Source organism: Rhinolophus hipposideros, assembly GCF_964194185.1.
Source record: "Rhinolophus hipposideros genome assembly, chromosome: 9".
Classification (NCBI taxonomy): Eukaryota; Metazoa; Chordata; class Mammalia; order Chiroptera; family Rhinolophidae; genus Rhinolophus; species Rhinolophus hipposideros.
In genome coordinates, this window is record NC_138055.1 from 65,773,659 (window position 1) to 65,796,065 (window position 22,407).

Genomic DNA, 22,407 nt, shown 5'->3' on the forward strand with positions numbered 1-22,407 from the left:
AATTAATATCTCTAAACTCCGGCTCTTGTGTGAATATCCCCACTCAGACCTCTAGGGAAATGCTTCTCCAAATCCTTTGCCCAGTATCTTCAAAACAAAAGACACCCTTGTCCAAATACCACGGCAGGTTTGTGGGTTGTACTGCTACTGACACTGCTTCGTCGGTCAGCGAGGGCCGGAGTGTCAAGTTTTAGGAAACAGAGACGACAAATCAATTAACTTGACAAATTCTTCCTGGCAGCACAAATACGAAAGATAGCTGTGCAACTAAATTATTGTTTCCCAATAAGTGCCAAGCGTTCATTTTCTTCTCTTTGTGTTCAAAGAGTACCAAGTGTATAGGCCTCCGTACAAATGTGGTAGATTTTTAATATAATTATGTTTCAGTTTGTAATCCTATAGATCATTACTGGCAATGGAGTGCAAATGATATGAGGATAGTACAGCAACATTATAAGTGGTTGTGCTGAAATAAAGGCAAAAAGGAAATCAGTACTGTAACATGAAATATGTGCACTTAATTTACTTAGTATACAAACATTGCCGGTCCATCAAGAGAATGCTTAGACATGTGCAGTAATAATTCAATTTAGTTCTCTGATAACTACTGAATTTCAATAATATAAAAAACATAGCTTTACACATTTTTGTTCGTGTGAAGGTATATTTGTCAAGGAAGAAGGGTAGATTATATTTTATTTAATAGTTTTAAAGCTTGATTTATAGCTTTTAAATTTAGACATATGGTCAGGGGTTCCCATTTGTACTCTTGCCCAGGCCCTGCAAATGTAAGAAGTTGGCCTGCCAAACATTTGCCATGACTTAAAATCAATGAAGCAATTACAGGCATTTCCCCTTACCCACAGGGGATATGTTCCAAGACCCCCAGTGGATGCCTGAAACCTCAAATAGCACCGAACCCTATACATACTATGTTTTTTCCTATTCATACATAAAGTTTATGTGTAGATAAAGTTTAATTTATAAATTAGGCCCAGTAAGAGATTAACAACAATAATGAAATAGAATAATTATAATAACATATTGTAATAAAAGCTATGTGAATGTGGTCTCTCTCTCAAAATCTTATACTGTACTTACCCTTCTTGTGATGTACGATGATAAAAGGCCTATGCGATAACATGAATGACACAGGCATTGTGACGTAGCATTGGGCCACTACTGACCTTCTGATGATACATTAGAAGAAGGATCATCTGCTTCAGGAGATCCTGGATTGTTGGGCCATGATGATGTTGATGGTTGGGGAAATTTAATATTTTTAGACCACGGTTGGCTACGGGTATCTGAAACTGTAAAAAGTGAAACCACAGATAAGGGGAGACTATGTACTGCTATGGTAGAAGAAAACAATGTAAAAATAAGGAATATAGATGGCTAAATAACAGAAGATGAAATATGAAATCACAGACTGAGGAAAGAAATAAGAGAAAAAAGCAAAACCACTGTAGAAATGAAAATAAAACTGAAAGGAGCACAGTGAGATCAAAGTGTTTTAAAGCTTAAGAATTATTTCTTTTAAAGAAGAATTTTTAAATTACAGAGCTAGGAGAAAGGCAGGCAAAAAAGGAAATTCATAATTGAACTTCTAAGTAGAAAATCAACATAATTTCCTGAACTGAAGACCCAAGTCTATACAGTGAAAAGGCACACTCTGTACTAGGAAATATTGACCCAGAATGGTTACTACAGAGAATTCTGTTTCCAGCAATGGTAGAATAGATGTCTTGGGCCTACTTTCTCACTGAAAACAACTGGAAAACTTGGAGAAATTATGTACCTGTTTGAAAGCAAGAAATGCCTGAGGTATTGTGGGGTTAAAAATCTAGGAAAGGAGATGAGCATATGGCATCTGAGACCACTTCCCTGCCGATTCTGAAAGTAGAGTCCAAGAGCCCTAAAAGCTAAACAGTTTTAACAGATGTGTGTGCCTTAAAGGACAAAAATTAGAGTGGAAGGCTGCAAAGAAAAAGCATACACCTCAAGTTTTAATTTGGGACCCAAAAGGGTTCATCTAGCTTCAGGTTTTCTCAATCCCTATTTGGATTAAAGGGACTGTAGGTGACTTTAGCCTGCCTGCCTGGCAGAACAAAAGTAAGTTATCTGGAGGAAGGATAGCATCATCCAGAGCTTTAAACTGTAGTTCATGAAATGCAATTCTGACATTTCAGTCAAAAGAAAAAAAACCTGACCTAATCAGAAGACAAGGCGTGGACAAAAGCCAAGAGAAATAACAGACAATGGAAAGAGGTCTATAAGGGATCTAAAAATGATCTAAGTCAGTGGTCAGCAAAATATGGCCCATAGGCCAAATCCAGGCCCCTGTCTGTTTTTGTAAATTAAGGTTTATTGGAACACAAACACATTCATTCTTATACGTATGTCTGTGGCTGCTCAACAGCAAAGTAACAACAGATACTGTATGGCTCACAAAGGCTAAGATGTTTACCATCTGGTGCTTTACAGAAAAAGTTTGCTATCTATCCCCCAATCTAAGCAGCTACCTCCAGATACCAAAACAACAGCAATTTTGCTTTTCCGCCCGCTCCCCCGCCCCTCAACCCCAGCACGGGGCTCCTGCTAAGCCAGTGCCTCCCTGTCCTCCTTCCAGCCACAGTCGTGATCACCTACCCCGACCTCATTTGCCATGATAAGATGTACGCTGACATTTACAAGATCCAGGAGATCACGGATGTCCTTTGCCTGGAGGTGGAGGGGAAGATGGTCAGTAGGACAGAGCGTAACATGGATGACTCACTCATTGGAGGCAATGCCTCCACTGAAGGCTCTGAAGGCTCAGTACCGAAAGTAATCACTGGTGTTGATATTGTCATGAACCATCATTGTCAGGAAACCAGCTTCACAAAAGAAGCCCACAAGAAGTACATCAAAGATTACATGAAATCGATCAAAGGGAAACTTGAAGAGCAGAGACCAGACAGAGTAAAACCTTTATGACGGGTGCTGCAGAACAAATCAAGTACATCCTTGCTAATTTCAAAAGCTACCGGTTCTTTATTGGTGAGAACATGAATCCAGATGGCATGGTTGCTGTGCTGGACTACCGTGAGGAGGGCGTGACCCCATCTATGCTTTTCCTTAAGGCTGGTTTAGAAATGGAAAAATGTTAACAAATTTGGCAATTTGGATCTATCACCGGTCATCACCATAACTGGCTGCTGCTTTTCATCCACCCACCAGGACTAGAACAATTGGGACTGATGTTATCTTGAGCTCTTCTTTTATTTTGACTGATTTATTTGGAGCACAGGCATGATTATTATTATTTTTTATTATTATTATTTTAAGAAAAACATGCCATGTAAGTCGTTTAAAAATACAATACATTTAAACTTAAAAAAAACACAACAAATTTAAAAAATAGAAGGAAGACAATTATAGAGATAAATCCAGAAGTCAGTGAAATAGTAAACAGAGAATCAACATCACCAACAATTGGTACTTGAAAAAGATCATAAAATCAATAAAATCTCTCCCTGATGAGACTGATAGAGATTGAGGAGAAGGTAAAACTAATCAGTGTCAGGAATGAAAAGGGGAAAATGAATATAAGTTTTGCATAACTTAAAAAATAAGGGCATTTAACAAATTATGCTAATACACTTGAAAATTTATACTCATTGGAAAAATTCCCAGGGCAAAACCCAACTTACCAAAACTGACAGAAGAAAAGTGAGTAGTCCTTTATCTATCAAAGAAATTGAATTTCATAATCCCCACAAAGAAAACAACTGGTGAATTCTTTCAAACATTTAAGGAAGAAATAAGACCAATTACAAAAAACCTTCCAGAGAATAAAAAAGGGTGATCTGGCATCACCTGAGCAGGGTGAAAAGGAAATCAATGCAGGTAGTTGGCCAGTGTGTGGGTCAGAGCTCAAGCAAGGAGTCGAGGCTGCCCACATGGGGGCAGCCTTACATAAGCTGTCTGAGCCCAAACGGACCGACCAAAGTGTCCATATGGATGGAAGCGGTAGCCTCTGTGTGTGTGTGTGTGTGTGTTCCAGTGGGCTGCGGGCTAGGGTAGGTTAGAGTCCAAAGTGTCCATGTGGAGGAAGTCTTGTAGAGTATTACAACCCCAGGTGAATGAGGAAGGGGTCCGTGATGGGCTGCATCTTGGCAGGGAATCAGAGCCTGAGAAAGGGGAAGAAAGCTGATGTGGGTTGTCACCGCCTGGAGGGTGTGAGGAGGGCATCCATGCATGGCAGTAACGGCGCATGGGGAGGCAGAGGCTCTAAAGGGGTATGAGAAGGGCATTCGTGCAGGGGGGGCCCAGTATGGCGTGGCGGAGCCCATGCAGTGAAAGGAGATATCTGTGTGGGTTAAGAGGGTAGCAATGGAGATAGGAGATTAGTTACATATGGCGGAACTAATCAAAGAGGAAAAAGTAGAAGACAGGTTTCTCACTGTCTGACAAGAGTTAAAAATACAGAAAAGGTGAAAACTAGAATGAGCCCTGTGGTTTTGGATTGGAGTTTTCTGTACATAAATATATTTCCTATCTTTGTCCACTGCGAGGGCCTAGGAACAGGGACACTTGAATATCAATCCTCATTAACTTCAATACGTAGCATCTAGAGCTTAACTTCTAAATATCTCATCCACTGAAAAAAGTGAGGGCTCCTTAGAGAAATGGCTGATTTGGTGGCTGTCATGGGCAAAGTGAATGATGAGAACAGAATATCTGTGCCAGAAAGCAAGGAAATTCTCAAAGAATGATGGAAACATGTCAAAATGACCCAGAAGCCACTTAGAGTGGGTGCTCCCCTGGCCAAATTGGGGACAATTTAGGCAACAAAAAACTGATAGTACAGACACATAGACCAGTGGGACAGAATAGAGAGCCCAGAAATAAACCGTTGTATATACAGTCAAATGATCTTTGACAAGGGTGTCTAGTCCACAATGGAAAAAGGACAGTCTCTTCAACAAATAGTGTTGGGAAAACTGGACATCCACATGCAAAAGAGAGAGTTAAACCCTTACCTTGCACCTTATACAAAATTTAGCTCAAAATGAATTAAAGACCTAAATATAAGACCTAAAATTATAGGGCCATCCCGGTGGCTCAGGCAGTGAGAGCTCCATGCTCCTAACTCTGAAGGCTGCCAGTTCGATTCCCACGTGGGCCAGTGGGCTCTCAACCACAAGGTTGTCAGTTCAATTCCTAGAGTCCCGCAAGGAATGGTGGGCTGCGCCCCCTGCAACTAGTAACTGCCACTAGACCTGGAGCTGAGCTGCGCCCTCCACAACTAAGACTGAAAGGACAGCAACTTGAAGCTGAATGGCACCCTCCACAACTAAGATTGAAAAGAACAACAACTTGACTTGGAAAAAAGTCCTGGAAGTACACACTGTTCCCCAATAAAGTCCTGTTCCCCTTCCCCAATAAAAAAAAAAAAATCTAAAAAAAGAAAGGCCTAAAATTATAAACTATAATGAAGAAAAAGTTGATGAAAACTATAGAAGAAAAAGTTGATGACATTGGACTTAGCAATGATTTCTTGGATATGACACTGGAAACACAGGCAACAAAAAAGATTAATGGGACCACATCCAACTTATAAATTTCTGCACATTAAAGGAACAATCAACAGAGTGAAAAGGCAACCTATGGAATGGGATAAAACTATAAACTATATATCTGATAAAGGATTAATATCTACAATATATAAAAACTTCTAACAACTCAACAACAAAGAAACAACCTGATTAAAGAATGGGCAAATGACATGAATAGACATTTCTCAAGGAAGACATACAAACGTCCAACAAGCATATGAAAAGATGCTCAACATCACTAATGATTAGAAGAATGCAAATCAAAGCAACAGTGGGATATCACCTCGTACTCATTAGGATGGCCACTATTAAATTAAATTAATTCTTTTTCAAAAAACAAGTGTTGATGAGGATGTAGAGAAATCGGAACCCTGATGAACTACTGGTGGGAATGTAAAATGGTGTAGCCACTGTGGATATCAACATGGAAGTTCCTCAAAAACCTGAAAATAGAACTACCTTATGATCTGGTAATCCCACTTCCAGTATATATCCTAACGAATTGAAGGCAGGATTTTGAAGAAATACCTGTATTTGCAAACCTATGTTCAGTGCAGCATTATGCACAATATCCAAGATGTGGAAGTAGCCCAAATGTCTATCAACACATGAATAAATAAAATGTGACAACGGAATATTATTCAGCCTGAAAAAAGAAGGAAATCCTGTCACGTGTAACGGTGCCCTCGAGGACATTACACGGAGTGAAATAAATCAGTTAGAAAGGACAAATACTGTATTCTACTTATATGAGAGATCTAGAGTAGTCCCTAATCAAATCATGATTCCAAATTTCTTTTCAAAATCATGAAAACAGAAAGTAGGATGGTGGTTACCAGAGACGGGACAGAGAAATGAAGTGTTGTTGTTTTTTTCAGTTTTTCAGTTTTACAAGATGAAAAAATTCCAGAGATCTGTTACAGAACAATGTAAGTAAAGTTAACTCTACTGAACTACATACCGTGTTTCCCAAAAAATAAGACCTAGCCGGACAATCAGCTCTATTGCGTCCTTTGGAGCAAAAATTAATATAAGTAAATTATAGTAAAATAAAACCGAGTCATATAAATTTTTGCTCCAAAAGACACATTAGAGTTGATTGTCCGGTTAGGTCTTATTTTCGGGGAAACACAGTACTTAAAACTGTGGTTAAATTTTATATTAGTATTTTTTACCACAATTTTTTAAAACTTTTTATTTACTTTAAGTGTGTTTTTTCAGGAACCATCAGCTCCAAGTCAAGCTGTTTTAATCTAGTTGAGGAGGGCGCAGCTCATGCTGACAAATGCAGGGATCGAACTGGCAACTCTGGTGTTACAAGAATCATGCTCCAACCAACTGAGCTAACTGTCCGCCCCACCACAATTTTTAAAACTGCCGAAAAAGTGATAATGAAAGACTTTAACACATTTAAAAAATAAGAAACATGTAGAGTCCTTAAATTTTGCAAAGTGTGAAAGCTTTATCACGGGCAGATCATCTAAGTTGTTGTGTACCTTTAAAACTCTTCATCTGAGAGATGAACCTGAAAAGAAGACTAATAACAGTTGCAAAATGTCGAGTCCAAGTCAACAAATCCCTGTAGTGAGAAAGTGCATTTTTTTCCAATGAGACTGAAAGAATTACCTAGACAGAGCACATACTGTGTACTTACTCATGTTTTTAAAGAGTACTCTGTTCTCGAACCTTTCATTACAGCTGTGTCGTCATATAACTGACTACAAATGTTGTTCAACAGCAGGTGCAAATCATCCAGATAGAAAACTATCTAGCTGTGGCTTTATTCTATAAAGCTTTATTTTTTATAGAATAAAGCCACAGCTAGATAGTTTTCAGTTGACAAGAAAGTTAAAAATCACTCATAGGGTTTTTCTATCATAACTGTATTCCACAATAATCAACAATAATCACAATAATCAACAATTGTCTGAAATAAAATCTCCAATAGTGGACTATTAATTGCCATCTAATTTATCTTATTTATCACCTAATTTTGTACATATTTTCCCATTTTTTGATTAATCCTTAATAAAGTATTTTGGATAAATGTTACATTTGCTTTCCTCATTTTAATATTTTCCCAAATGCTCATGGATTAAAAGCAGCAATTATTTTGATGATTCCTATGAAATATTTGTTATTTAAAAATGCCCCTGTTTAGTATGACCTCTGAAAGGAAATCCTGTATTTTGCTTTAGAATCTTCAGAGCCAGAACTATTAGTGCTTTAAAATGATACTTCATGTTCTTTCCTGTCTGTGTTTTAAGACTTTGGTCTAGTGCATTTTTATTTGACGTATGTGTAAACCAAGAAAACATAAGAAGACATGAAAACAAATGCAATGTGATCTCCTGGGTTGGTTCCTGGAACAGAAAAAAGACATTAGTGGAAATACTAGTAAAATCTAAATAAAGTCTGGAATTTAGTTAATAGCAATGTACTAATGTTAAGATCTTATATAACTCCTGTTTATTTGTCAAAACTAAGAGATTAACATTAGGGAAATGGAGTGAGGAAATTCCCTGTACTAGCTTTGCAACTTTTCTGTAAATATAAAAAATGTCTTAAAGGCACAAAGATAGCTTAGTGAAGAAAGGATAACCTTTTAAAATTGGTGCTGGCACAATTAGACACCCACGTATGAAAAAATGAACTTGAATCCATACTTCACACCACATACAAAAAATAAAATGGATCGTAGACCTACATGAAAAACCTAAAACTATAACACTTCTAGAAGAAAAATAGGAGACAATCTGTATGCCATGGGTATTAGCCAAAGAGTTTTTAGATACAACACCAATGGCATAATCAAGAGAAGAAGAAAAAAATAAATCAAGCAGCAACATAATTTAAAAGCATGCTTTTCAAAAGACAAATAATGAAAAGACCGGGAGAAAAAATCTTTGCAAAGCGTATATCTGATGAATGTAGACCTTTTGGAGGTGAAAAATATGTTCACCCTCTTGACTGTGGTGATGGCCTCATAAATGTATGCATATTTAAAAATTTATCAAATTGTATACTTTAAAAATCTGCAGTTTGTTGTATGTCATTTATATCTCAATAATGCTGTTTTTAAAAAAGAAGAAAAGGAACCAAGGGAAAATTCAGATAAAAAACCAAATAGAATATGAAACAAAAATGATTTTAAAAAATAAGTCAAAAATGATATAAATGAATAAAAATTATTCTCACATTGAGTAGCAAATTGTACCAAATATTTTCAGGTCACACAAAAGCGATAATTTATAGGAGGAATTAATAAATAATAAATTAATAAAAGTATAGGCTTTTGGATTATCTGATAATACAATTAAAGAAGAGGAATGAATGACATGAAAACACATTGGAAAAAAATACAAATTTCTTGCTGATTTGACAAAAACTAGTGAACCTGAAAGATAACATAAAACTCATGTCACTAAAAGGACATTGGTGAAAAACTGAGTAGATGGAGGATTTGAGATGAGTCATTGCACAAGAAAATCTTGAAATGCCCTGAAACCGGACAGCTTATTTATAAAGAAAAAAAAGATAGAAGTGTGTCAAATTTGATCGCCACCTTGAACATTTACTTGAAATTACCTCTAATTGTGAAACTGAAACTTTTTTTGATATCTTCAGTAGCAAAAAATAAATTTTGATCAACCATTCTAGAACAAAGACTAAACTCCTTTTCATCTCCATAGTCTATATTACAAAATCATTGTCATATGAAGATGTAATTACATAGTACACACCATGGAATTGTAGGGGGGGGAAGTATTATAAGAGTTTTCAGCTAATATGGACCCACCCCCAAGTATTATCTATTCAAAAATAACATAAAATGCATTAAGTATGCGTGCATAAACCTTAAGGATTTTGAGGGACTTTCCTACTTTCAGTCACTAGAACAATATTTTTCATTTCCTCATTTATTATGCAACTGTTCCTTTTAATGAGGATGCAGTATTTATCAGAAGCTGAAAAAAGCACCCCTGCTCCCCATTAATATAGTGAGAATAACAAATTGGTTGTATGATTCCTTCCTTAGAGGGCCATTCGGTTAGGATAGGTTAGGTTATACTACACTAACAAAATCCTGAAATCTCAGTGGCTTAAAAACAAAGGGTCTTTTTGTTTTGTTTTTTAATTCATGTTACACATCCATGCTGGATCACTGTTCCTCATTCAGGGATGCACATTGGATGAACACTCCATCTCTGCCTTCTACAATTTACAATGGTTAATTCAAAGGGAGTGCAGCGGTGTCTCACAATGGCAATTAAATGTTACTCTCATATGTTGTTAAAATAAGTTACATGGTATATCATTGCTGCTGTAACAAATTACCACACATTTAGTGGTTTAGACCAACTTATCTTACAGTTTTGGAGGTCAGAATTCCAAAATGGGTCTCACTTAGCTAAAATCAAGGTTTCAGGAGACCTGCATCTCGTCTGGAAGTTCAAGGGAAGAATTGGTTTTGGTATGTTGTTTTTTCCTTTTTCAGCTTCTACAGGCTGCTTTCATTTCTTGGCTCATGGTCCTGTTCCATCTTCAAAATCAGCAATGGCCTGCTGAGTCTTTCTCACATCTCATTACGCTGACACTGACTCTTCTGCCTCCCTCTTCCCCCTCGTAATTACATTGGGCCCATCTGGATTATCATTCAGGATAATCGCCTTATTATAGGGTCATCTGATTAGCAACTGTAATTCCATTGTGTAAGCTAAATTCTCCCTTGCCATGTATCATATAATATTCACAGGTTCAGGGAATTAAGGCATGGACATCTTTGGGGAGCCATTATTCTGCTCACCACCCATGGCTATGCCTAAATTCCTGGTGGGTGGGAAGTACAATTCAGCCACATTCATGGAAGGAAGAGGAAAACTGGAATATTTGTGGACATTTCTAATGATTTCCACAAAGACCTTAAATATACTTGTAAATTTAAAATTACTTAATAGATAACCATTTATTAAGGCAGAGGGACACAAATCCAAATGTGTTCCTGGGACAAATAGGTGATGTAAATGAGAGAAGCAGGCCAGGTGGGAGTAATGGGGACAAACTAGAGAGCACGTGTTCCATCTGAGGGACCGCATCTTGTAGAATTGAGGACCCAGAAATGATACATGTTCTAACTTTTTGAGAGAAGCAAAAAATTTCAGATTTTTATATGAAATCTCAGATATTTACATTTTGGTGACCTATTGAAATTTTAAAAAACACTGTTGATCAAACAAAGCATATCTCTGTGTCATATTCTCTGTGTCAACCAAAGGAATGTTCAAACTCTTATTTAAAATTTTAATTAGAACATTTTCATCACTTCATCAAAAAACTAGATGCACTTTACATATCACCCAACTATCCTCTAAAGTCTCTCCCTGCCGAGCACTAGGCAGCCACTTAACCTACTTTCTGTATATATTTCCTTGGTCTAGACATTTTAGGTGAATGGAATCATATAACATGTGGTCCTTTGTGACTAACTTCTCTCACTTAGCATATTTTCAAGGTTCATCCTCCTATCAGCACTTGTACTAATTAGCACATGTACTGATTAGCCTGTTTGTGTCTTCTCTTTTACGTGGTTAGTCTAGTAGCGGTTTATTGATTTTATTGATCTTTTCAAAGAACCATATTTTTGTTTCATTGATATTTTTCTATTGTTTACCTGTTTTCAGTTTTATTGATTTATGCTCAAATTTATATTATTTCTTTTCCTCTGCTTACTTTAGACTTAAATTGTGCTTTCTCTAGTTTCCTAAGGTGGAAGCTTAGATTCTTTGTTTTAGATCTTCTCTCCTAATACATGTATTCAATGCTACAAATTTCTCTTTAAGCACCGTTTCCACTGCATCCCATAAATTTTAATAAGCTCTATTTTTTGATTTTCATTTAGTTTAAACTATTTTTTTGTTTCTCTTGAGACTTTCTTTGACTTAAGTGTTATTTAGAAGTGTGATAATTGCACATTCATTTTTGAAAGATATTTTTCTGTGTATAGAATACCACACTGACAGTTTTTGTTTTCCAGAACCTTAAAGATATTGCTCCAATGTTTTCATTGTTTGTGTTGTTTCTGACAAGAATTCTGATGTCATCCTTTGTTCCTCCATATGTAACAAGTGTTTTATCTTTGGCCACTTAAAAAAAAACAGCTTTATTGAGATGTAATTAATATACCATACAATACACCCATTTAAAATATACAATTCAGTGGGTTTCATATATTCACAAATAAATGCAATCACAGATAAATAAATTTTAAAACATTTTTTTCAGCCAATAGCAGTCACTTCTCATTTCTCCCCAATGTACCTTAGCTGTAGGCAACCACTAATCTACTTCCTGTCTCTACAGAATTGCCTATCTAGACAATTCATTTAAATGGAAGAATACAATATGTGCTCTTCTATGATTGTCATCTTTCACTTGGCATAATGTTTTCAAGGTTCATCCATGTTGTAACAAGTATCAGTACCTCATTTCTTTTTATGGCTGAATAATATGCCGTTCTATGCATTCTGTTAAATGCATGTACCACATTTATTTATCTATTTATCAGTTCATGAACATTTGAGTCGTTTCCACTTTTTGACTATTATAAGGTATGTTTAACCTTTTAAAGAACTGCTAGGCTATTTTCCAGAATGATTGGACCATTTTTGCATTCCTTCCAGCGATGTATGAGGGTTCCAATTTCTCCACACCCTCAGCAATGCTTGTTATTATCTGTTTTTGTTTTTTTTTTAATTCTAGCCATCCTACCCAGTACCCTGTCTTCATAACTGTTGCTTTATAGTAAGTTTTGAAATCGAGGAGTGTGAATCCTACTTTGCTCTTCTTTTTCTAGATTATTTTGGCTATTCTGGGTCCCTTGCAATTCCATATAAATTTTAGAATTGGCTTGTCAGTCTCTACAAGGAAGTTAGCTGGGATTCTGATAGGTATTTTGTTGAATCTATAGGTCAGTGATGTTCCCTTCTATTCCTAGTTTGTTGAGTATTTTCACCGTGAAAGGGTATTGGTTTTCTTCAAATGCATTTTCTGCATCTATTAAGATTATCATGTGATTTTTGTTTTTTATTCTATTGATGTGATATATTACATTGATTTTCAGATGTTAAACCAACCTAGCGTTCTTGGGAGAAATTCTATTAGGTCATGGTGGATAATTCTTTTAATGTGTGGTTGCATCAGTTTGCTAGTATTTTGTTGAGGACTTTCGCATCCATATTCATAAGACATTTTGGTCTGTTTGATCTGTTTTCTGGTCATGTCTTTATCTGGTTTCGGTATCAGGGTAATACTGGCTTCATAAAATGGGTTGGGAACTGTTTCTTCCTCTTCGATTTTTTTGGTAGCTTTTGTGAAGAGTTGTTATTATTTCTTCTCTTACCCATTCACATTTAATGTTATTACCGATATAGCTGGAATTTCACCTGCCATGTTTCCTATTTGTTTTCTATACACCCATGTCTTTTTTTGTTCCACTATTCCTCTTTTACTGCATTTTTTTTGCACTAAATGCATTTTTGTAATGTAACATCTTGATTTCTTTAATGATTTTAAGCTATTTCTTAGGCGTGGTTTTAGAGTTGCTCTAGTTTTTACCATATGTTTCTTAATTGATTGAAATCAGCTTCAGCTTTAGACTACCTTAATTCCAGTGATACAGAGAAATGTGACTCCTAAGTAGTTCTGTTCCTTTTCCCCTTTTTGTGGTATTGTTGTTAAGCATATTACATCTATTATTGTTATAAACCTAACAGTACACTGTTATAATATTACTTTACCATGTGTAGTTATTTCCTTAGCTCAATGCAACTTTGCTACCACTCATCTCCTTTGTGCTGTGGAATACATTTGCAAATATTGGTTGGAAAGTGGACTTTTTAGATCATATATTGTATCAACTCTGGATACCGGCCCCTTACCTCTCCAGGGCTTGTCATTATTGTTATTTGACTTTGTATTTGTTTAGTGACTGGCTCGATTACTTTAGTGAAATCTGTTTCCCTTCCCACGGTATTAACCCCTGGCACCTTGCTTTTTACCGTTTAAATGTGTCTTGCATATATATCATATCTGTATATAATTAGCTTTCTTAACCGTTTTTTATGACTACATATTATCTCATTGTATTCGTGTGACATAATTTACTGCACGTGTTCCTTTTAAATGCCTAAGCTGTTCTAATCTTTTGCTGTTATAATCAATGCTGCAAATAATAACTTTACATGTATCTCATTTTATACATGTAAGACTATATTTATGAGATAAAAACCTAGAAATAGATGTGCTGAGTAAATCTGTAGTTTGGACAAATAACAAAATTGCCAAAATGACCTTGAAATGTCAATTCATTCCCCCACCCACAATGCACAAGAGTGTCTGCTTCTCCATACTCTTGCCAGCATAGGGTTTCATCAAGCCTTTTCATCTTTGCAAATCTGATAGATCAAAAGTAGTATCACTCTGTAGTTTTAACTCATATTTCTGAGTTAACTCGTATTATGAGTATCATTAAGTATCTTTTCATATGTTTAAAAGCCATGTGTATTTCCTTGTTTGACAATTGTTTGTTACTCGTTTTTTCATAGGGTTGTTGGTCTTTTTCTTATTGATTTATAGGAGCTCTTTATAAATTAGGAAGACAAGTTCTTTCTGTGATATGAGCAGCAAATATTTTTTTCCAGTTTGTCATTTGTCTTTGTAATGTTTTTGCATGCAGAAAGTGTGTGTATGTGTGTGTGTGTGTGATCAAATTGATCAGTCTTATCTTATAAGGCTTTCTTGAGATTTTACTCAGAGATTTTTTTTAAGTTCTTCTATAATTTAGTTTCATTTATTTTTTATATTTAATATGTAAGTATTTGATCTATCTATAACTCATTTTTTATAAAGTATAAAGTATTGATCCAACTTGCTTTTCCAGATGGCTCTTCAGTTTGTACAGTGCTGTTTGTTTAATATTCCATTTATTCTCCCATTGATTTAAAATGTTGCCTTTACCATATACCATACATTTTCACATGGATATGTGTATTTATCAACTTTCTATTATATTTTTTATCTGAATGTCTATTCTTATGCCAGTGACATATTGTTTTAATTATTGAAGCTTTAGAATGCGTTTTACTACATAATCAGGTTAATCCTCCTTCATTTTCTTTCAAGATTTTGTGGCTGTTTTTCCTTATTCATTACATTAATTACCTATTGCTATCTAATAGATTACCCTTAAAAACCTAGTGACTTAAATGATAAACATTTACTATCTCACCATTTTTGTGCGTGAAGAGTTAGGGAGTGGCTGAGCGGGGTAGTTCCGACTCAGGGGCGCTCAGGAGGTTGTAGTCAAGATCTCAGCTGAGGCTGGAGTCATCTGAAGGCTTGACTGGGGCTGGCGGATCTATTTCCCTGTGGGCTTTGGCAAGAGGCCTCAGTTCTTCACCACATGGACCTCTCCAGAGAACTTAGTGTGGATCCTCACAGTGTTGAAGCTGACTTCCTCCTGAGCACTGATCCAAGAACATCAAGGAGGTGGCCACATAACTTATGACTTATTCTCAGCAACGGCACACTGTCACTTTATCATATTCATGAGAAGTAAGTCTAGCCACACTCAAAAGGAGGGACTCGAGCCCCATCTCTTAAAGAATTGGTAGACGTGTTTTAAAGTCACCAGTCATTTTCTGTATGAACTTTAGAATTAGTTCATCTACTTTCCAAAAAACAAAACCAATCCTCTTGGTATTTTTATTAGAATCAATTTTGATTTATAGGCAGGGGAATTTACTTCTTTTTTAAAAACAATTCTGTGTTGTTTACAATTTTGCAACATCTGTCCTCTTTTTAAGGTCATGAAACAAAATTAAATAAATAAGTTAAACAAAAAATAAAAACAATATTGAGGTCTAAGCAATCTTCAATACATGCAGGAAAAATTCTAAAGATAAAAGATACATTTTCATGCCCAGCTTATTGTTTTCCTTTTCCTAAAATGACAAATTGTCCAGCTCATTTATGGTCACCTGGAAACCATTTAAGTATATTTCTCACTGGCTTGATTTGTCTATACCAGCTCTAATTGTCAAAAGTCATTCTGTTAAAATATTTTCAATAAAAGGGAAGAGAAGGAAGTGGGTTTTATTTTTAGGAAAGTTTAACAAATGTAAAAGTCTTTCAGTATACCTGGCAAACCTCTTTATCATAAATAAATTATATTTTTATAATGTTCATACCAGCTGTTTTTAACTCTTTAGTTTGAAATAATTATAAATTCATAGAAGTTTGCAAAGAAATGTACAGAGGGACCCTGGGCACTCTTCCATCAGCTTCCTCTAATGTTAACATCTAGCACAACTATAATACAGCATCAAAGTCAAAAAATTGACATTGGTACAATTTAGAGAGTTTATTTAAATGCCACCAGGTACTCATGCCAGTACGTGTGTGTGTGCATGCCTGTGTGTGCATCTGTGTGTCCCGATGCTGTGTTCTCATCTGTGGAGCTTTGAATGGTCATTACCACAATCAAGATATTCAACTACACCCATCACCACAAGACACCTTTCTGTCACCACTTTATAGCCACACCCATCTTCTCCCTCCCATCCCTAACCTTAATCCCTGGCAAGTAATACTCTATTCTTCATCTCTATTATTATGGCATTTCGCAAATGTTAAATAAGTGGAATCATCCCACATGTATCCTTTTGAGATTGGTGTTTTTCGTTCAGCATCATCTCCTTGAGGGTCCTCCAAGATGTTCTGTGTATCAATAGTTGTTTTTTGTTCTGGGGGATTTTTTTTCATTGCTGAGTAGTGTTCCACGGTGTGGACACACCACGGTTTGTTTAAACATTTCATTAAAGGAAATTTGGATAGTTTAAAGTTTTGGGCTATTTAGCTTCTATAAATATTCATGTACACGTTTTTATGTGGAAATAAAACGTTTCTCTGGGACAAACACCCAACAGTGGATTGCGGGGTTGTATGGTTAGTCCACTTTAAATTTTGACAGTAATTGCTGTTTTCCAGAATATAAAATATTACATCCACACCAGCAATATATGAGTGATCCAGTTTTTCTGCATGCTTGCCAGAATTTGGTGTTATTGCTCTTTTTCATTTTTGCCATTCTCATATGTGTGTAATGATATCTCATTGTAGTTTTAATTTGCATTTCTTTAGTGGCTAACAATGTTGAAAGTCTTTTCATGTGTTTTTGCCACCATATGTCCTATTTGGTGAAATGTCTGTGAATGTCTTTTCTATGTCAATGTCCAGTTCTCTAATTGGATTATTTTTGATGCTGAGTTTTGAAGGTTATTTATGTTATAGCTAGAAAGCTTTTGTCTGGCATATGATTTGAAAATATTTTCTGCCAGTCTCTAATTTGCCTTTTCATCCTTTGAATACAGTCTTTTGCAGAGGAAAAACTTTTTATTTTGATGAAGTCTAACTTACCTATTCTTCCTATTATGAATTATGCTTTTGGTGTCAAGTCTAAGAACTCTTTACCTAGTCCTTAGTCTCAAAGATTTTCTCCTATGTTCTTTTCTACACGTTTTATAGTTTTACATTTAAGTTTATGATCCGTTTTTAGTATTTTTGCATGAGGTGTGAGGTGTAGGTCAAGGTTCATTTTTTTGCCAATGGATGGCCAATTATTCCAGCACCATTTACCGAAAAGGCTATCCTTCCTCCACTGAATTGCTTTTGCTCTTTTGTCAAAACTTACTGGGCATATTTGTGTGGTTCTGTTTCGGGGCTCTCTGTTCCATTCCATTGATCAATGTGTCTTTTCTCTTCTTTAATACATTACTATCTTCATTACTGTGATCAACTTTGAATATTAGTTTTTCCAACTGGTATCTTTTTATTCCTTATTTTTCCTCAAACATTTATAAAGTTAACTAATAAATAGATACCATGAAGGTAACAAATTTTCTCTGATTTCTCTCATATCAGATTGAGTCAACTATAATATAATGTTCTCATCTTATCTTGTCTATCTGGATTTGTGGTTTATTCAGACAGCCAGGAGAGTGTTATATGGCAATGCTATGGCACGTGATGTATTAAAAGTCTGGAATTTTTCTTAAGTCTATTAAATTAATCACATCATGAAATCATACATTAGCATTTAGAATAGTCTTTAGCACACTGTAAGTGCTCAATCTGTATCAGTTTAATTGTTCTGGTTACTTTATAATAACTTATTTTTATTGTTTCGAGAGGGCAGTGAACTAGGGAGGGGGAAAAGAGGAGCTACCATTGCTTGACTATTTAAAATTTGCCAGAATCTTCATGGTATGATTTCAACAGAGCTACAAAGTAAACATTCGTACTGTTGTTTTAGAGAAGAGGAAGTTGAGCTTCATGGAATATGAGTGACTGACCAGGATCATAGCGATTAATGCAGTTCCTTATTTTATCTTATTTTTGAGAGGTTATTGGACAGTATGAATGAGGTACCGAGAGCCAAGTTTATATCATTCCCAGGACCTGTGGGCTCTGATGGGGCTAATTCAATCATGGCTGACCTTTTCGTGGCAAGATGAGTTTGGCAAGAAAAGGTATTTATCTAGTCCCTGGGTTTCATAATTCTAAATCCTGGATGGTGCCCTGTGTCAGTGTCCTACTTTGCCATTCAGAGGAGCTTTGTTAGTTAAGGTCCCATTTGGCCACATTAACAGAAAGTTATGTTCTATCTTCTGTAAGCACCTCTTTCTTTGAAGTTCAAACACTCCAAGGATTCTTACTCAGTCCAGAGTATCTATCCTATTTACTCTCACTTCATCCTCAAGCTGAACTGCCCAGAAAACTGAAGAAAATGACCTGTTCCTCGTAGCCAGTGGCACTGTGGCTGAGCCACAGTCCTTCCTGAGGAGAGGCCAACAGACGGTCCGTTTCCCCTTTCTGGAGACGGTTGTTGCCGAAACATGTGGAAAGCCCCTTCAGGGTGAAGAGATGTCCTGCTTCTCTGCTCTTTTGCCAAGAGGCTGATGCTGGTGACCCTTGACTGAGGTTTTATGGGGCTTCAGAATGGGACTCCATCTCTTCCAGCCCCAGAACAGGCATGTCTGTCCCCCAACAAAGATGGCTCCTTCCAGACTACTGTTACTCCCGAGTCTTGCCACGTGCGCCTCCAACAGAGTCTAGACGCTGCTGAGGTCAGAGTGCCGCTGACAAGAACAGGAGGGACTCTGAAAAAGACAAACTCTCCTAACTCCTGTACTAACATGCCAAGAACTAGGATAGTGAACTCTCACATCTCCCAGGAAACTGAGGCTCAGGGAAGTGAAAACCCTTCGCCAGAACACACAGTTTTAGTGCAGAGCCAGAATTTAAACTCAGGTTTTTCCAACTTTAAACTTTTTTTCAAATAGAAATGACCCTGAGTCCCTTAACCCCATATGTCCTTCCCGGTCTTCACCTTGGGATTATAACTCAGTGAGGCTCTTGCTATGGACTCGGTTGTGTCTCCCCCCAATTCGCATGTTAAAGCCCTAACCCTCAATGTGACTGTATTTGGACAGAGGGTCTTTAAGGAGATGACTGAGGTTAACTAAGGTCCTATAGGTGCTGTCCTGATCCAATGAAACTGGTACCCTTACCGGAAGAGGAGCAGACACCAGAGCTCTCTCTCTGCCATGTGAGAATGCAGTGAGAAGGCAGCCATCTGCAAGCCAGGAAGAGCTCTCACCAGACCTGACCATGCTGGCACCCTGATGGCCTTGGACTTCCAGCCTCCAGAACTATAAGAAAATAATCTTTTGTTTAAGCCATCTAGTCTATTTTGTTAGTATTTTGTTAGGACAGCTCGAGCTAAGACAGCCCCTACCTCATTTTTTCATTTCAGCAAATCACTTCTCCTCTATGAACTTTAGTTACCCATTTAGTTGTAAGTGGTTTTGTTTGTAAAGTCTCGTTTCTCAAATTATTAAGAACAAAGTTCAGTTCTGCTTCTGATTTAGTTGTAGAAAACTACAAAAGACTGTCAATCTCATGTTATGCCAGATATCATTTTAAAAAGTGCTTTAAAGAGCTGAAGACACAGGGGAACATGGAAAGAAAAAATGTATAAGGAAACTCCACAAATTAATGGGTCCTTTCCAGGAAAGAAGAGATCCGCAGTGGATCTTATCATTGGAACAAAGAGAAGGAGAACCCACTCAAGCTGAGTGTAAGAAAAAATTGCCTAAATTTTAGTCAACATTTAATGGCCGCACATGGGCCAGAGTGACAGATTAAAATTCCAAGGACACCCAGTCACAGAGCAAGTCTGCATCCATCTATTTACTTTCTCCTATGGGTCTTTACTCAGAGTGTACCAGGAAGAAAGGTGGGAGGAGAGGAAGGAAAGCTGAAAGAGATCCCCTCTTGAATTGTATGGAGGCTCCTGCAAGTTCAGAGCAGCCACTTTCTGGAGACAAGAGGAACAGAGAGGAGAGAGAAATCCACCAGAAGTACTCCAGTGTCCAACTGTCAAAGTCTGGAGATGGGCCAGGTCTCCTCACAAGCCATCCAGACTTTCCACTACCAAAGCCTGGAGACTCAGCAGGAGAGCTGAGAGAAACCCCTCTGAGGCATTCTGGACCCAGAGAGAAGGGCAGTTGCCCTCTAAAGGCCAGAGGATGGGCAGCAAGGCTGAAAGCGATCTCCACGCACAGAAGGAGGCTAGACTGAAGCGCAAAGAAAACTTCCCAGCAACCCAATAACCTGTAAAGTAGGGGTAGTTCCCCCACGGTTTGGAAAATTGGGGACATGGCTATGAAGCCCACCCAGGTGGGTCTCTAGGATGTTGTTAGTTCCCAGATCCCAGGCTCTTCTGAAGGGGAAGATCCTGGTCTTACTCTCACACAGTTGAAGCCAGTTGTGAATCAAATCAAAGTAATGCCACCACACAGCTAGATGCAGCTCAACTACAGACCAAATTGACTTCCAAGAGCCTGACAAAGGAGAGAAGATGCATCTGGAAATGGTCGTTAGTGGCAATCACCACCCAGAAAGAAATCTGCTATTTCCCTTGAGATTTCAGTTTTATCTCTAGTTATTTAGTAAGCTTAAATTGTGCGTGTGTGTGTATGCATGTATGTACATATGTGTGTGCATGTACAAGCTTCGACAATTAAGTTCGCAAACTCATTTTAGAAAAAGTGCTACATACCTCATTGCTGAATATCACTACAATCACCTTCGAAGTACTCCCCTTGGGAAGCTATGCACCGATGCCACTGCCTAGTCCACCCTTCCAAGCAATTTTGAAACTTTTTCTGGAATGGCCATCAGAGCCGTCATTATATTACCTTGATGTCCTGAATGTCATCCAAATGTCTTCCTTTCAGTATTTCCTGTATCTTTAGGTAAAGAAAGAAGTCATTGGGGGCCAGATCAGGTGAGTAGGGAGGGTGTTCCAGTACAGTTATTTGTTTCCTGGCTAAAAACTCCCTCACAGACAGTGCCGTGTGAGCTGGTGCATTGTCGTGATGCAAGAGCCATGAATTCTTGGCGAAAAGTTCAGGTAGTCTAACTTTTTCACACAGGCTTTTCAGCACTTCCAAATAGTAAGCTTGGTTAACTGTTCGTCCAGTTGGTACAAATTCATAATGAATAATCCCTCTGATATCAAAAAAGGTTAGCAATATCGGTGCAACAAGTTTGCAAACTTAATTGTCAGACCTTGTACATTTTGATTCAAATATTAATCATTCACAACCCTAATGCTAAAATAGATGTATTATAGTCCCAGCAAACTTTGGTTAAAAAAATGGCATTTCATCCAAATGACTCAGCACTTTTCCTCAGGAAAGTGGAGGTAGTAGGGTAAGGCAAGTTATGGGATCATTTCTTCCCCCGCAAGGTGAACCACAATCAAGAGTTTGAATTTCACTGTCTGTGTTATCATCTTGTCTTTAATTCCTGCCTTCCTTCTCCAAATACACACACATACACACACATACACACACACACACACACTATCACTTTAGTCTGTACTACCAAAAAATCATCTTTTTTACACAAAAAATAGGATAGTGTCATTTCTCTTGCTCAGACTATTTCAGAGTTTCTACATTGCCTTCAGCAATGATTATTAACATATTTTAGGTACTTTGCCCTTTAAGAACAAATGAATACTGAATAAAGCTTTTGACTTTCTTCTGAGAAAAATATGCATATACACATACACACAATATAATTTTATGTAATTTCAGAGGATTTGCAACACTCCTGAAGCCCATTCATGGATCTTCTAAGGATCCCTCACCCAGCTTATACAATTTAAAAATTCAGTCTTCTTTGAATAGCATAAAAGGATCTTTTGCCTACCTAGCCAAACTCTTCACTGCCACTCCCCACTTCAAAAGGAATTTCCAAAACACACCATGTTCTCTCTTATAGCTCCCTTAAAAAAAAAATTATAATAGTTTGAGATTTATATAAAATTGCAAAGATAGTACAGCGAGTTTCTGTATACCCCACACCCACTTTCCCCTGCTATTAATGTCCTACATCAGTATGGTACATTTGTCACAATTAATGAACCGATATTGATATGTTATTATTAGCTAAGGTTCATACTTTATTCAGATTTCTTTAGTTTTTACCAATGTTCTTTTTCTCTTGCAGGATCCTATCCAAAGTACTCTATTACTTTTAGTTATTATTTCCTTTTTAGCTCCTCTTGGCTCTAACGGGTTCTCATACCTTGCTTGTTTTTAATGACCTTGACAGTTTTGAGGTGTACTGATGAGGTATTTTGTAGGATGACCCTTAATTGGGATTCTGATGG

General features: G+C 37.0%; 1 protein-coding gene and 1 pseudogene across 2 annotated transcripts in view; both read left to right on the forward strand.

The window, feature by feature from the left end:
• Positions 1–22,407, forward strand: part of CPSF6 (cleavage and polyadenylation specific factor 6) — a 77,718-nt gene that overhangs the window by 49,642 nt on the left and 5,669 nt on the right. The window lies entirely within an intron of this gene.
• On the forward strand, positions 2,677–3,152 carry LOC308502331 (translationally-controlled tumor protein-like; annotated as a pseudogene). The gene has a single exon. The product of its transcript is annotated as a translationally-controlled tumor protein-like (transcript).